A 14,469-nucleotide genomic window follows, 5' to 3' on the forward strand; every position below is an offset into this window, starting at 1 on the left:
TGTACCTAACATAGATGTTAAAAGTTCATCCCCAGCTTTCCAGTCCAATGAGTCTCATGGTGACTTCCAAGCAAGAGATTACACACTCCCCACCCCAAGTTATGTATGCCCCCCACCTGCAGTGGTACCATCTGCTATTGCACTTTGACCAGCTCATTCTGCTCCATGTCTAGACCAAATTACCAAATGATGAAAATTTATACATCAACAAAACCTGAGGGACCTTGCATGGAGGTGGAGATAGGGAAGGGTGAAAACTAAGCATCAATATTTCCTGATTAAAAACTGGTTTTCCTTTCTTTTCTCCTGTGAGCAGCATTATAAGTTGCAAAGTAAAACTGAAGTACTGGGTGAGTGCTGATGGGTTGAGTTGTTGTCATCCGCCATCCCAATTTCTTTTTTAAAGCATTACATGGGCAATTCAGTGTTCTTAATTTGTAGGTGATGTTTGTGTTTCTGCTGATCTGGGCTCAGCTTGGAATGATTTTTTTTTTAATAAAGCCCATTCATTCCCTGGGTTTTTGACTTGGCAGCCTCCAGTCTGTGCTGTCAACTGGATCATCTGAGCTTGGGAACAAGCTAAAGTTCCCAGGACCTGGGCTGGCAGAGGCTAAGTGTGTAGCCGAGAAGCTGCGTTCAAGTCCCCCGAGGAAGGAAGATGGCTGGGCTGTGGAGCTCCTTGGGACTAGGGGATTCGTGGCATCTCGTTAGTATCGGCTCCCTGGGGACTCATTTGTCCGCTCTGCCTGGCGGGGAGATAGCGTGAGAGGATGACTCCACAGGGGGACAAGGGCAAAGAAATAGGGCAGCAGAGATCAGTCTGGAGACGCCAGGGGTTTGTGCCAGATGATGGGAGATAAAACACTTGGGAAGCAAATTAGGGAGACTAAATAACTGAGTAGCAGCCCCTGGTATAACCCTTTCGATCCTGCTTGTTTCAACTCTCCTTTGTTTCATGCGTATCTCCAGCCCTGATTGCAGGGATGGGGAACCTGTGGCCCTTCAAAGGCTGTTGGATTCCTATCACACCCGACCACTGGCCATGCTGACTGAGGCTGATGGGAGTTGGAGTCCAACCAAATCCAGAAAGATACAGATTCCCCACCCCAGCCTTATTAGCAGGTGCAGTCACATTATTAGCATAACTGTGAGAGAGTAGCATGCCCTGCCCAATGTGTGGTGTATGTAGTTGAGGCTGGGACCCCCAGTCATGGACAACACATTCTTATCTTTATGGAAAGAGGGTAGGTGCCAAACCATACATGTTTCAAAATTGTATTGTATGGCTTTTCCCCCTGAATTGTACTGTGTCAAGTTGCAGGCGGCAGTTATCACGTTCAAATGCTTTTTCCCTGGAGCAGATGGCAAGATGTCCTTCAATGCATATAGAAAATAAGCATGTAAATGAGAAATCTTGTAAAAAAAACAAACCCAAGCCATTCTAGTTTTCTATGAGCAAATATTTAGGGGGTAGGATATTAAAAATGTGGCTTGCATTAAAAATGGTCTGGTCCAGCAAATATTCACCACATGATCCTGCTACATCAGCTGTAGAAATAACAGAAAGGTGTTAGCAGTGCAGAAGGAAGAATGGCAGGAGATAACTGTTCCCCAGATCCCAAAAAGTGCAGGCTTAGGAGTTGTCTGCATTTTGGAAGATCCATCTTTTAGACAAAAGCAGAGGTGCCAACGAATAAAATATTGAGGGGGGGGGGGCAGGTAAGCCTCACCTCACATAATTCATCACATGATGCAGTGCACACACATCATTTGAATGGCAATGCCCATCAACATTGCCCCCTCCAGCCTTCTCAAATATTTTATTTGGGGGGGGGGAGTGAAGGTCCCTCAGCCCCAAGGAGTTGGCTCCTATGAACAAAAGCAAGAACTGACTTCTCGCCTGGTGGGAAAGAACCATTTGTCTTTGTACTTCACATACTATTATTACTACAGGATTTCCATTTATTTCCTCCCAAATGAAGTTCTAAAATGCTTTTTTTATGCTTGTGTTGACTATGCTTGTGGTTGGTAGGCCAAAGGTCCTGCAGGCATGCCTATGAATGCTTTGGTGGTGGATGGTAAGAATACTGTTTCTGAACTGAGGCCACCTCCTCTTTGTGTGTCCAGAGAGCATAGGTTTACTGCAGATGTAATGTAGCCACCCAAGAACAACCACCCTGCCCCACGACTTGGGGAAATGTGGGTGGCTCTTTCGTTGCAATTGCCTGACTTTCTTGTGACTCACAAGGCCAGCTGGAGCCTCTCCACCTAGTCACCACCAGTACTTGGTACCATCTTCCCAGTCATTAGGAACATTGCTGAGCTGTTGGGTTTCAGCCAGGCATAGAAATGCTTCAGCATGGTGGCTCATTCAAAGTCAATATTAAAAGCCATTGGTTGTACGTGGTGTAACCCACTTCTTCCTTTCCAAAGTTAATTTGGTTTCTTTCTGGAATATCAGACCCAATGTCTTGTGGCATTCCTTCAGAACATCCAGTTCTAAGAAAGAAAAAAGGGGGCTTGGATGCATTTTCTTTCCATCATGCGGAGCTGCTGTTCTAAGGTCAGATGTTTATGGGCAAATGGAGGCTTGAAAAAAAGTGGAAAGGGCTTCAAAAAACAACAGCTCCAAAAGTGCTGCTCTTTGGCGCCAGCAGTTCAGACCAACATCCCCTTCAACTCCTGCTAGCTATGGCAAGTCCCCTTTCTGCAGCATGTTGGTCTCTCTCTGTTTTTGTTTATCGAGACCACAATTACAAGCCCAGCCTCCGACCTCAGGCCGCTTGAGACAGCTGAAGCCAGCAGGCAGAGTCTTCCTTGAAACCTGGGAACGCTGACGGCAGTAACTCCATTCCTAATCAGAACATCTCAAAACATTTGGGCTATTCGGTGGCAAAGCCTGAAACATGGGCTCGGTTTCTGAGGAATGTGCATGCAGGAAATTCTTTAACGGGGGGCAGGAATTGTTAGCAGGAGCACAAGGTGACAAGCCAGATGTGAGCAGGGTGGAAGGCTTCTCTGACTTCCACTGGGCTACACGAAGGAGTGAATTTGTTTTGCGGTTTCAGCAGTCATGCTAAAACTTTCACAGAATTCCATCTGCTTAGCCCAGTAATTACCAGCCGATACTTCCAAGTAGAAGTCTTCTTCTTTGCTGTCACTCTTTTCTTTTTTCTCTTTTCTTTTCTTTTCTTTTACAGCTGCCGCCCATCCAAGCTGTGCTGGCATTCAGTACATTGAAGGGATTTATCCTCTACAAGAAAATTGCAAGTCTCCACTTACAGAAGAGTATAATGGTGCAATGACATCAATTTGCTGAAATGCGGCACAGGGCTTGATTCTCCCACTGCTCAAATTGTGTGGAGAATTGGGATGAGCCAAAAAGGCTCATAGTATAACCTTCTGCTTCATGGCAGAACCATTGGTACACACATTTATGTTTGTAGACAAGTAGATTCAACCTGGGGCAGGGGACCAGTGTAAAAGTCCATGGCTCTGCTGTTGGATGTAGACATGGAATATAGGAATATAGAAAGCTGCCGCATATGAAGTCTAACCAGTGACCCACACATCTCAGTATTGACTGGACTGACCAGAAACGACTCTCCATGCTTTTAGGCCGGGTCATACTTGGACATGCAGGAGATGGAACCTGAGACCTTCTGCATGCAAGGCAGCTGCCCTATCACTGAACTGTGGCCCTTCTGGCTAAGAGAAAGACAAGAGAAGGGGGAAAAGGTTTATATATTTTGAGAGCATGTGAATAAATCCCATGTGGCCTGAAACATTGGGAGGTGGGGTTTACAGTGGCTACCCCACCTCACCCTCCATGTACAGTGATACCTTGGTTCTCAAACTTAATCTGTTCTGGAGTCCATTCGACTCCTGAAACCATTCAAAAACCAAGGTGCAGTTTCTGATTGGCTGCAGGAGCTTCCTGCACTCAAGTGGAAGCCACGGAATCCACATCAGATGTTCGGCTTCTGAAAAACGGTCACAACCAGAACACTCACTTCCACGTTTGCGGCGTTCGGGAGCCGATTTGTTCGGGAGCCAAACCATTCGAGTACCAAGGTACCACTGTACAGTCTTCTTTCTTATGTATCTCTGGAAGGAAATATTGGCAGGATAATCCCACTTCATTCTCAGAATCCATATTGCTTCTATTTTGAAATTTAGGTTTCAGGTTTTATTCTGTTCATAATTCAAGTTTCAAATGCTTGAAGAATTCTGGGCTCATACTCCCCCCCCCCATTTCTGGAAGCGCTGCCAATGTTCATAACTCAACTCACTTTTAACAACTCACAGCCTGTCAGGGCCCTGCTCATTGCAAGCTGCTTTTATACATTCTGGGGGGAAATCGGTGGCAGTAATTCAGGAGCTTAATTGATGAAGATAATTCAGCGAAATCTCTATTTTTGTAACAGGATCTAGGATATATATTTCTGTCTCAATACAACATTTTTCACATTATTTTTGGAAGGCCTCACAGGATCTATAACCATAAGTGCTTCAAATGAGGAGTAAATCTGTACTCCTTTTTCAGGTTCATTTAAATCCATTCCATCAGTACTGGCTTCAAAGGGACATAAATCTCCTCCATTGTGCCACACAATCTCCCTGTGTCGACAGCCGACATCAATTTGTAATTGTTAATGATGGAGTTGGCACTAGGACTGGCAGCCACCCAAGAATTTGGAACACTTTATCTTTTCTTCAGGTTTCATAAAATAACATTAAATAATTGGGGGGTAATCAATTCAGAAAGAAAAGTTAGCTACACCTGGTTCTCATAGAACACTGGGGAAAGCTGGAACCCGCCAATTAAAAGCAATGAAATTCAGCCTGGCTTAGAAACATCCATTCATCTTCAAGGTAAGAATTCCATAAAAACATTTTTGGCATCTTTAACGTTTGCACTGGAAAGTCAAAGCATCTCCCACCAAACTGTACCAATTTCCATTGCACCATTGCTAATAATTTCTTTTTCGCATGCAGAGAATTTAACAGTCATTTGTTTAGACAACAACATTGTGAAGTTAGTTAAAGGACAGAGTGACTTGTTGAAAGCCATTAAGGGAGATTTTAGACCTGGGCTGGGTAACCTTTTTGGCTCCATAGGCCGAGTTCTTACCATGTTCTGCCTTATGGCCAAATTGGACAGATGAGTAGGGAAGCCCGCCTGTCAATCATTTGATGTCATTATAATGCCACACTATTGACAGGTGGGCAGCCGTGCTCATCTGTCAAAGTCCTTTATGCTCCGATCTTAAAAGGGAAGTGGGAGAAGGCTTGCAAAAACATTTGTGAGTCTCCCCCTGGTCCTTAAAAGGAAAGGGAGGAGACTCACTGAGGCTTTTCTCACTCTTCTCTTTTAAGGCTCTCAGACTGAAAGCTTAAAAGGGAGGAGGGAAGAGGCTTGCAAAAACCTTTGCAAGTCTCACTAACCTCCCATTTAAGTCCCTGATCTCTCTCTGATCTTAAACCAGGAGGGTGAAGAGTCACAAAGGTGTGCAAAAGTCTTTGTGCATCTCCCCCTTCCCTGGAAAAAATCACTGCGAAGTTGGAGACTGAAAAGAGACACTTGCAAAGGTGATGGGGAAGGGAGAAAGAGGTGCATTTTGAAAGCAAAGGCAAAAGCATTCTTCCTTTGCTTGCAAAATGCTCCTTCCTTTTGGCTTGGGAACAGGCACAAGCAATAAAACGGAGCAGGATTTAGCCCTTGTTCTTCAGCTGACAGGTGGGGGGCTAAATCCTGGTAGGACTGCAAGCACCCGTTTGTGCAGCCAAGGCAGAATTCAACACCATTCTCCTGTCCCATCAGCTGACATAGTGAGTGATGTCAGCTGATTGACAGGTGGGTGTGGTTCAAGAAACATGGCCTCAGGGCCAAAATTGGACCTCCTATTTGGTCATGATTGTTCTATGAGTCAGAGGTTACCTACTCCTTTTCTAGACAAACATAAACAGGCCACAATAGAAGCATAGGGCCTGGTGTATGGCATTGACATCATTTATAGGACTTAGGAAACTTCAGGCCCTTTCTGAGTACAATTTGGTCCCATGTTGACCAGGCAGGCATCTGAAATGTGTTTGATTTTCCAGATTCAGAAAATCTGCATATTTATAACCACAATAGGAAAATTACACTTTGTGGAACTACCTTGGGTTGATTTTCATTAATGAGTTCCATCTCCAGAGGAGGTACAAGCAAACAAACAATGCTGTGTAGGTTGACTGCCACAGCTCATCCTTCTGAAGAGCTTTGTGAAGCCAGAAAGTCTGCACACGGTCACCCAAGTGGTCCCTTCCCTTGTTTACTCCCACTTGGGTAGATATCTGCAGTTAGCTTCTAGTCAGCATTGCAAACTAACTCTGGAAAGTGGTGTGACAGGCTTCCAAATTCAATCAGCCAGCTTTTCAGTGGCCTGGCCGGCTGTTTCATTGTTTGGATGCGGTGATGCTTCTGGTCTGTGTTGGCAACAAAAGCTTCTGTGTGCTGTGCTTCCTAGAAGCCTACTCCACCTCCTTTAATTCTTAGAAAGGGGAGAGCAAATGATTCAAAGCAAACATTTCAATGGCCTTTCTTCTTAGAATAAAAACCGTGGCTGTCATCTACTTGTTTGGTAACTCTGAATAACAAAGCATTGCACGATGTGTCCTGCAGTGCATATTTCCCCAGCACATTTTGCTACAGTCCACTGTAAACTGTCCCTTAGTGAACTGTGGGGTGAGTTCATGCTTTTTGTGACCTACTTTCGCCCCACTGTATAATCTCGACTGAGATGCCTATAAAAGAAACTTGTTCCAGGATTTCATTTTATGCTGGGCGTGTGTGTGATGCCCTTTTGAGATAGGTAAGTTTTTTTGGGTTTTGTTTTTTTTAAAAGAGATCTAGTGCAATCTTCACAAATCTTGTGCCCTCTGCATGTTTCAAACTTTCACTCTTATCAGCCTCAGCCAGCAGAAGTTCCAATTCCAAAAGTGCGAAGAAGAAGAAGAGGAGGAGGAGGAGGAGAAGGAGGAGAAAAGGGAAAGGGAAAAAAGGGTGGGAGGGAACTTCCAGGTGAACAAATCAAAACAATTTCTTTTTAATTACTTAAGTTCCTCATGTTTCCAACAGAGGGCTTCCTCAGGGGCACTCTTGAACAGCAATACTTAACCGGGTGTCTACACACTTTTGCAATTCAATTCTAACCCATTCATCAGGCCAGACTGAAGCAATGTTTTGCAAAGAGCTGGTGTGGTGTGATGCTTAGAGTGTTGGATTAAGACTGGCAAGACCAGGGTTCAAATCCCTGCACTGGCCTTGAAGCTCACTGGGTGACCTTGGGCCAGTCACAAACTCTGAAAGTGAACTACCTCACAGGTGAGAATAAAATGAGGAGGGGGAAAACCTTGAGCTCCTTGGAGAAAAAGTGGGATATAAATGTAATAAAATAAATAAAATTCATTTTGAAAGGAAATGTTAACCAGCAAATGTGGAGATAAAAATTTTCAGTGCCAGTATTAAGTAGCCTTGCTTTAAGTGGACAATATGGCTATTTTTTTCCTTCCGGGATGTATTAAGGCTAGTTGAAATAGATGGTGTTCAAGGGGTTGCTCCTTTATGCCCCTCATTTCCTTCTTGTGGTCACAACCTAGGTGATTGGATAATGACTTCATAACAATAGGCCAAGCCACTGGAAGAGAAATACAGCCTTGCATGGACTTTGAAACTAGGGTTATTTTGATTATTTCCTTGCAAGAGAACATTAGCAGCTGAAACATGCAGTAATTAATGGATGGAATTTGCAATAACAGGAGCAATTAACCAAAGGGGCAACCATTAATGGCTCAAAACTTTCCATCGTTCAATCATAGGGAAGTATATTTCTAACACAAATCAGTGATAAATGGCTGTTGAGAGGAAAGCCAGTGGGATGGCTCTACTTCAACATCAGCAGTTAATAGTGCCGACATAAACAGACACTTTGGTTGTGTTTATTTAATATATTTCACGGAAAGAAATTCCTGTGTTTGAAATAGCAAGTTTCCAGCCTCAGCCAGGGACGATGTTAAATAAACAGCCACATTTCAAGGGGAAATCTCTCCAAAAGAAAGTGATATGTTTCAAAAGGGAAAGGTTAGATCTGTTTAACTCCCCCACACACACACACACACTCGCTTTGTTGTATGGAACTTTTTCTGTGAACATCTGGAGCAAAGTGGCATATTTATGTGCAAATGATGACATCACAGCATTCCCCAACGAACACTAAAGAACCAACTGGCACTTATAGAGGAATCTCATAGGGAAACTGCAAAACCGGGATTTGGTGTTTCTTCAAGGCTCTCAGTTTGGTTGTGCTGGTTGGTTGCTGAGACCTAAACTAGGCTGGGTGCACAGAATGCAATTAGCCATTGTGATTGCCTTTTCAAAAGCAATTTGCAGGTGTGGAGGGTGCAGTCTGGGATGTGGGGTGAAGGGCTTTAACCCTTTGTCCCTCTTCAATGTGGACTCAATCTGTAGCTCTCTTCCTATGCCTGAAATCTGAATTGCAGGGAAATTTCCCATTGGAACGAATGCCCCCCCATCCCCGCAGATGTGGGTCGAAGTTGATAAGGAGTACACCACCTGACACTAGCAAAAGTAATGACTTTTATTAAATATTGTTGCATTGGTAATTCAGAATCCTACTCCCAAAATTCTGGCAGTTCTAATGAACGTCTTGCAAGGGACCATAACATTTTCATTCCAGATTTATGGCAAATAGGTGCAGACATGGTAATAGTTTTTGTCTGGTGTGTGTAAATTCATACACACACAAATTGTTAGGTGTCCAGAATATTATTGAACCTTCTGAATTTGCATGGCCTGCTACATTTATTGCTGGAATATGGGGAAAAACGTGACTGCATTTGTGTTCTAAATTTCAGAACAGAACACACTAGACCTTCAGTACTCTCTCTGATAAACATTGCCCCTTATTTTATGATTTCTGATCTGTCCTTCAACTTTAGGAATAGTTGTTTGTCTTATTCTAAAGAATTAGGAGGGAAAATAGGTGAAGAGTTTCTTTTCCCCTCCTGCACGCAATAAGGGTGTGGCTAGATAAAGAACGTATGAGAGGCTGCAACAAAGACTGTGTACACACTGCACAGAGTGTGACATCCCCAAAGAACTGTAGTTTGCCCCTCACAGAGTCAAAATTCCCAGCACCCTTAACAAACTACATGATTCTTTGGGAGAAGTCATGTGCTTTAAATGAGCTTCACATGTACAGTGCGTATGCCGCTTCAGTTGTGCTGGAAATTTGGAGACAGTGTCAAATTCAAGTTCTTCTGTGTCCTGGAAGAAAAGCTGCTAACAAACAAAGATACATTATTATATGTTTGCTAACTGCTCTTTCTGAACAGAAAATGAGCCATGTGGACATTAAGGTGGGAAGACCTACTGCCCTGGTATTGGAACTTCACTGGAAAGCTGGGGTAGAATGAGCAGGCAGTTATCCATGGCCTAATTTTATATTGCATCACACACACACACACACACACACACACACTGCATTCTGTTAGGGAAATATAAATATTTGAGAAAATATGCTTTGTGAAACTGTATATCAGGCAAAACTGCATATAAATGTGCAAATTAGAAAAGAATCACACCGAATTGCTGATTAATTTTCACAAGGACTCTTTTTTTTTTGAGCAAGGATCTATATGAGTCTGCTAGGAGCACCATGCCCAGTATTCTTGACATGTGATTTGTTCTAACACGCCCGTGAATTATACATTGGGAGCTGTTTGTTTGTTTTTGCTACAAAATGCCAAGGGGGGGGAGAATACAAAGCTGTCAAGGGAACTGAGATGGGTTAAAGCCATGGGGGGGGGGATATATTAAGCACCCTACCTAGCCAAATGCGAGAGGGAAGGTCTAAACGTTCCTAGCTTCGGGTCTAGAAACTGTCATGGAGGCAGCCAAGGTCAGAGAGACCTAGATTGGAAGGTGCCCAGGAGCAACCCTCTCCAAGCGCATGACAGTGCAAGAAGGGTTACATGGGCAGGCCACTGCTGGCTCAGCCTTGCTATAAACAGTGCTGAAATGTCGCACAAAGTTTAAAATAAAACAACCCTGAAAGCCAACATCAGGAGGAAGCAGAATGTGTTATGAAATAAACCTTAAAAAGCAGCTATGTCAGGCAGGCCTGTTGTTAACTTGTCATTTTAAGGATTCCTCAGGGAACATGTTATCTGTATCCGGAGATTGTTAACATGTGGGTGTTTTCTCCCTCTCTCCTTAAAGCATTGCTCTTTGTGAAGCAGTCATAGTTGTTATTTTTCATTTTGCTCAGTCATTTTATTGGGGTGTCACTCTGTTTGGCAGAGGGAGATGGGACCACACTATCTTCACTACAAAAGAGAGAGAGAGAGAGAGAGAGAGAGAGAGAGAGAGAGAGATGTAGCAATTGTCAAGGACCCCCTGACATGCTTTGTGATCACATTCCATTTGGTGGTGACTTTTGTGTAGTTATTATCACATGGCCTCCTGGGAATTGCAGTCAGCAAGGAAGGACAAGGACATGTTGATGCCACCATTTTGGGGTCAGCACAAGGATGGACCAAGGTAGAATAACAAAGCAGAAGGGATAGAAATAAAAATGGAGAGGAAGGGGTGAATTGTCTCCCACCATTCAGGCACATTTCCTTTTAAACTGGAGTAGATGAGCAGGAATTCTTTTGAGATAGCAGTGTGGTTTTTGCCCTCCCTCAATTGATCTCTGGGATCCACAAGTTTGACTGCTGAGTGCATTGTGATATGTAGCTTTCTTTGGAGTAGAAATGGTGGACTAATGCTATTCTATTTATGTATCAGCTGCATATTAAGAACTGACCAAATTCATAAGCAGACTAGGGAATTGCAATCTTTGGTACCATAAGATAGAGCTGAGATGCTAACTTACAGAGTGTGCCTTGCATGCAGGAGGTCCGAGGTTCCATCTCCCGCATGCCCAGGTAGGTCCCTAAACCTGTTCCAAGTTTTCTCCCAACCCTTCAGAGTAGATTTAGGAGGTGGGGGATGCAAAGGCAAGGTGGGTGGGTGAATCTCATTTCATGTGTGGACATCTTCCACGCACACAATTTAGTTTTATCCTGCCCATAGCATCATTCCCAGGGGACGTCTGGAAGGAAAATGGCAAGCACCCAGAGGACCACAGCAGGTCATCATCACTACCATAGTGGTGAGGAAAAAGTGACCTGGGTGGGTTTGGTGCCCTCACCCTTTCAAGCTTTTAGTCTAAACATCTCCTATGTGAACTTCTGCCCCAGCCTTAATGAAAACGTATGAATTGCTGACTGGTTAGGATTCTTTCCATATGATTTTTGGTTCCAGACAACTATGACCAAAGATGGTACATGAGGAAATGTGTGAAGAATGAACACATGCAGCAGAAGGCCAAACAGAGCCTCACGCCTTATTCAGAATTGCGAAACAGAATCCAAAATTGTTCTTCTGGAACCTGATACTGTTGGCGGATCCATTTCCAGGTGCTGTTAAAAATAATGAAGGTAGAATGAGATAGATCTATCCAACAGCTCCAAAGGGAATGCCTTTCAAAGGCGAATCCACCCGTAGCTCATGAGGTAGATATGCAGCCTGACTAGGACTGCCAAGAGGGAGCCTGCCAAGATGGAGCCTATTCCAAGCAAGGTTCTGCACTTGTGTACACAAGCAAACAGACGGCTCAGAATCAGAAAGCAAAGAAAACACAAGGAGGGAGCTCAAACATATCCCCATGTGCAACCCATTAGGGATCAGCAAGGAAGAGGCAATGGAACATTCAGGCTCAATCTTTGTGGTCCATTTCTCCTGCCAAGTCACGGTCTCCGGGCAAAGTATAAATTAAGCCGCGCAGTGTTGTTGTTGTTGTTCTAAGCAATGTTTTCCCCTGCGCTGATTTTAGATGGCGTGAAAAAGATCTTGTGCACCTGTGCAGGCAATTTTTGAGAGCCTCAGAGTGTGGGCAGTGTACAGGACAAGTTTAATCTGATACGATATGGCTGGAGTTTCCCTGGAGTGTAACCTTTGACGTGAAAAGTCAATGCGATGCGTGAGAGAGAGATGGATGATTTTTGAACTGCCTTACCTGAATCCTGCTGTAAACTTTTCCCCTTCGTTCCCTGTTGCCTTTCTTACCCACCCAAGTCTTTCTCTCTCAGCATCTCCGCTTGCCAGATGGAGAGGAAGCCAGCTGTACAGGAATGGAATTCATGCCGCGTGCTGACTCACTGAGTCACTCCCCAGCCAACCAGAATACATCCAGCTCTTTCTCACCGTCGCAGATAGTGGAAAGCAGGAGCTTTGAGGAAGATGCTCCACGAGTGTCTCTTAATGTTTTGGAGGCCACAGCTTTCTCTCCTTGCATGTGTAGAGGGACATTACCAAACTTCATGCTTCCAGGCTTTCCTGGTAACATTCTTTTGTCATATAACATGCTAGTGAGGCAAGCTGTCGAAGGCATGTGTCACACTGTCAATATGTCAAACACTCTCTGCTGGATTTTGATCATTAGCTGGCACTCGAGGACCTGTTTCAGCCTGAAGAAAGTGTTGTGGTCACCACACACACGCTCCATAACCAAGCACACATCACCACATATTCTATTAGCTACAATAGAAGCCAATGTGGTGCAGAGATTAGAATGTCGGGAGACCCGGGTCCCAATCCGCACATTGACCAGGAATTTTATTGGGTGACCTTGGGCCAGTCACTGCTTCTCAGCCTAATATACCTCACAGGGTTGTTGTGAGGATTAAATGAGGAATGGGAGAACCTTGGAGGAAATGTAATATCAATGTAATAATAAAATAAAATAAAATAAAATGGGTGCACATGAGTGCCCAAAGCAACCCCTGGTGTATATTATCTGGCTCTTTTTGTTGCATACTTTAAAAAAAAAAAATTGCGTTTCTGAGGCAACAGTCTATCCAACAGTGGAAGTCAGAAGAAACAGGCGATAGTCCAAATTAAAGATCTCCACTCGCTTTTGGGGCAAAACAGTCTCGTAAGAGCCTCACTGCACTGGAAGGTTGAGCCGTGGCACTCAACGGCAAACAGCCTCGTCTGGAGTGACAAGCTTCCAAAAGAAAAGAAAAGAGAAAAGACAAACAAACAAACAAATTTTGGGAAAGGATCAGAGAACTAATTTGGCTGGATTTTGGAATGAAAAGAGGGAGTCCACTCTGGATTTGGGAAGGAAACGTGTGGGAAAATTTTATTGAAAAAAACAAGGTGAACCATAATGTCCTGCGAAGTTTCCGCGGAGGATGGGGAGGAGGGCGAAAGAAAAACTGCTACAACTGTTACAATTTAAAACTAGAATCAAACACCCTCCCAACCCAACAAGCAAACTGTATCCAGATAGAAGTGATTAAACTATACAATTATACAACTGTTTGGCAGAGACAAAATAAAATGAGGATTTAAACCCCCACCCACTTGTTAAGCAGGAGGGCAAAGATCTTTTCATTGCATTCTGATTGCACTGCCTTATTTCCTGAGAATTGTGTAATTGTTTCTAAGCCCCTGAGAACCCAAATAACACTGGGTGGCTGCCACAATCAACCTGCCAAAGATGGAGTGAAGGAGCTGGTCTTATGAGAGCTGCTACCAAAATGTCACCTAAAGTAAAGTTTGAAGTGAAGAGGGAGGAAGGGAGTCTTGTTCAGATAAAACTCTTGAGGAATTTCCTGAAAGCCAAAGCATTCCAGGAAGAGCAATGAAACTTGTTAAGTTGGTTCCACTCATTCTGAGCTTCTCACCAGATATCACTTAAAGTGAAATAGAAGCTGAATTTGAAATTCATCGGGGTGGGGGTGGGGATATTCCGGGGGCTCTGATGAAAACTAAAATATTTTTTAATCAGACAAGTAAAATTTCTCAAGGGGTTGGGTGAGTACTGCACATCCGCATTCCAAAATGCAAATAATGCACACTTATCATGTTCCCCCCCCCTCAAATGGTGCTCAAATCCTTTCAATGTTGCTAACACCTTTCTTAGAATGTAACACTGAAAACCTGAACCCAGGAATCCTCGACAGAAAGGCTTGGAAATAGAAACTCATAGCAGCCTGACAAGACAGACAGGAACAGAATCAAGGGCTTTTGGGGGACAGTCCTCTATCTGAGGGCTGTCTGGTCCAAATCTGGTTTGAGAGCAGTTGACATCACCCCTCAAGAGCAACTGAGCAGCAGACCAAGCAGGCAGGTCACCTGGTCACACCATGGTGAGATGTATTGCATTTCTATTCAAATTATATCGATTATTTCTAAATTTGTATCTATATAAGCATATGCATTTTGGTACCCTCCTGCCCTCTGCTTTGGTTATTCATTTCTGCCACAGCCAGGATCCAGGACATGGTAGAGCAAAACCAGAAATTTCCCAGTCTGAGGCACTCAAGACCAGGTGTGTGTAAGTCTGGGGA

At 43.9% G+C, this 14,469-nt stretch overlaps 1 long non-coding RNA gene across 2 annotated transcripts in view; it reads left to right on the plus strand.

The window, feature by feature from the left end:
- Positions 1-10,172, plus strand: part of LOC310749437 — a 31,821-nt gene extending 21,649 nt beyond the window's left edge. For both annotated transcript variants that reach the window (XR_014541625.1, XR_014541626.1), the window contains one exon: positions 3,201-10,172. This is a non-coding gene — a long non-coding RNA (uncharacterized lncRNA). The remainder of the gene's footprint in view (positions 1-3,200) is intronic.
- The last annotated feature ends 4,297 nt before the right edge of the window (positions 10,173-14,469 follow it).

The sequence above is a fragment of the Podarcis filfolensis genome (assembly GCF_964270895.1).
Source record: "Podarcis filfolensis genome assembly, chromosome: 1".
Lineage (NCBI taxonomy): Eukaryota > Metazoa > Chordata > Lepidosauria > Squamata > Lacertidae > Podarcis > Podarcis filfolensis.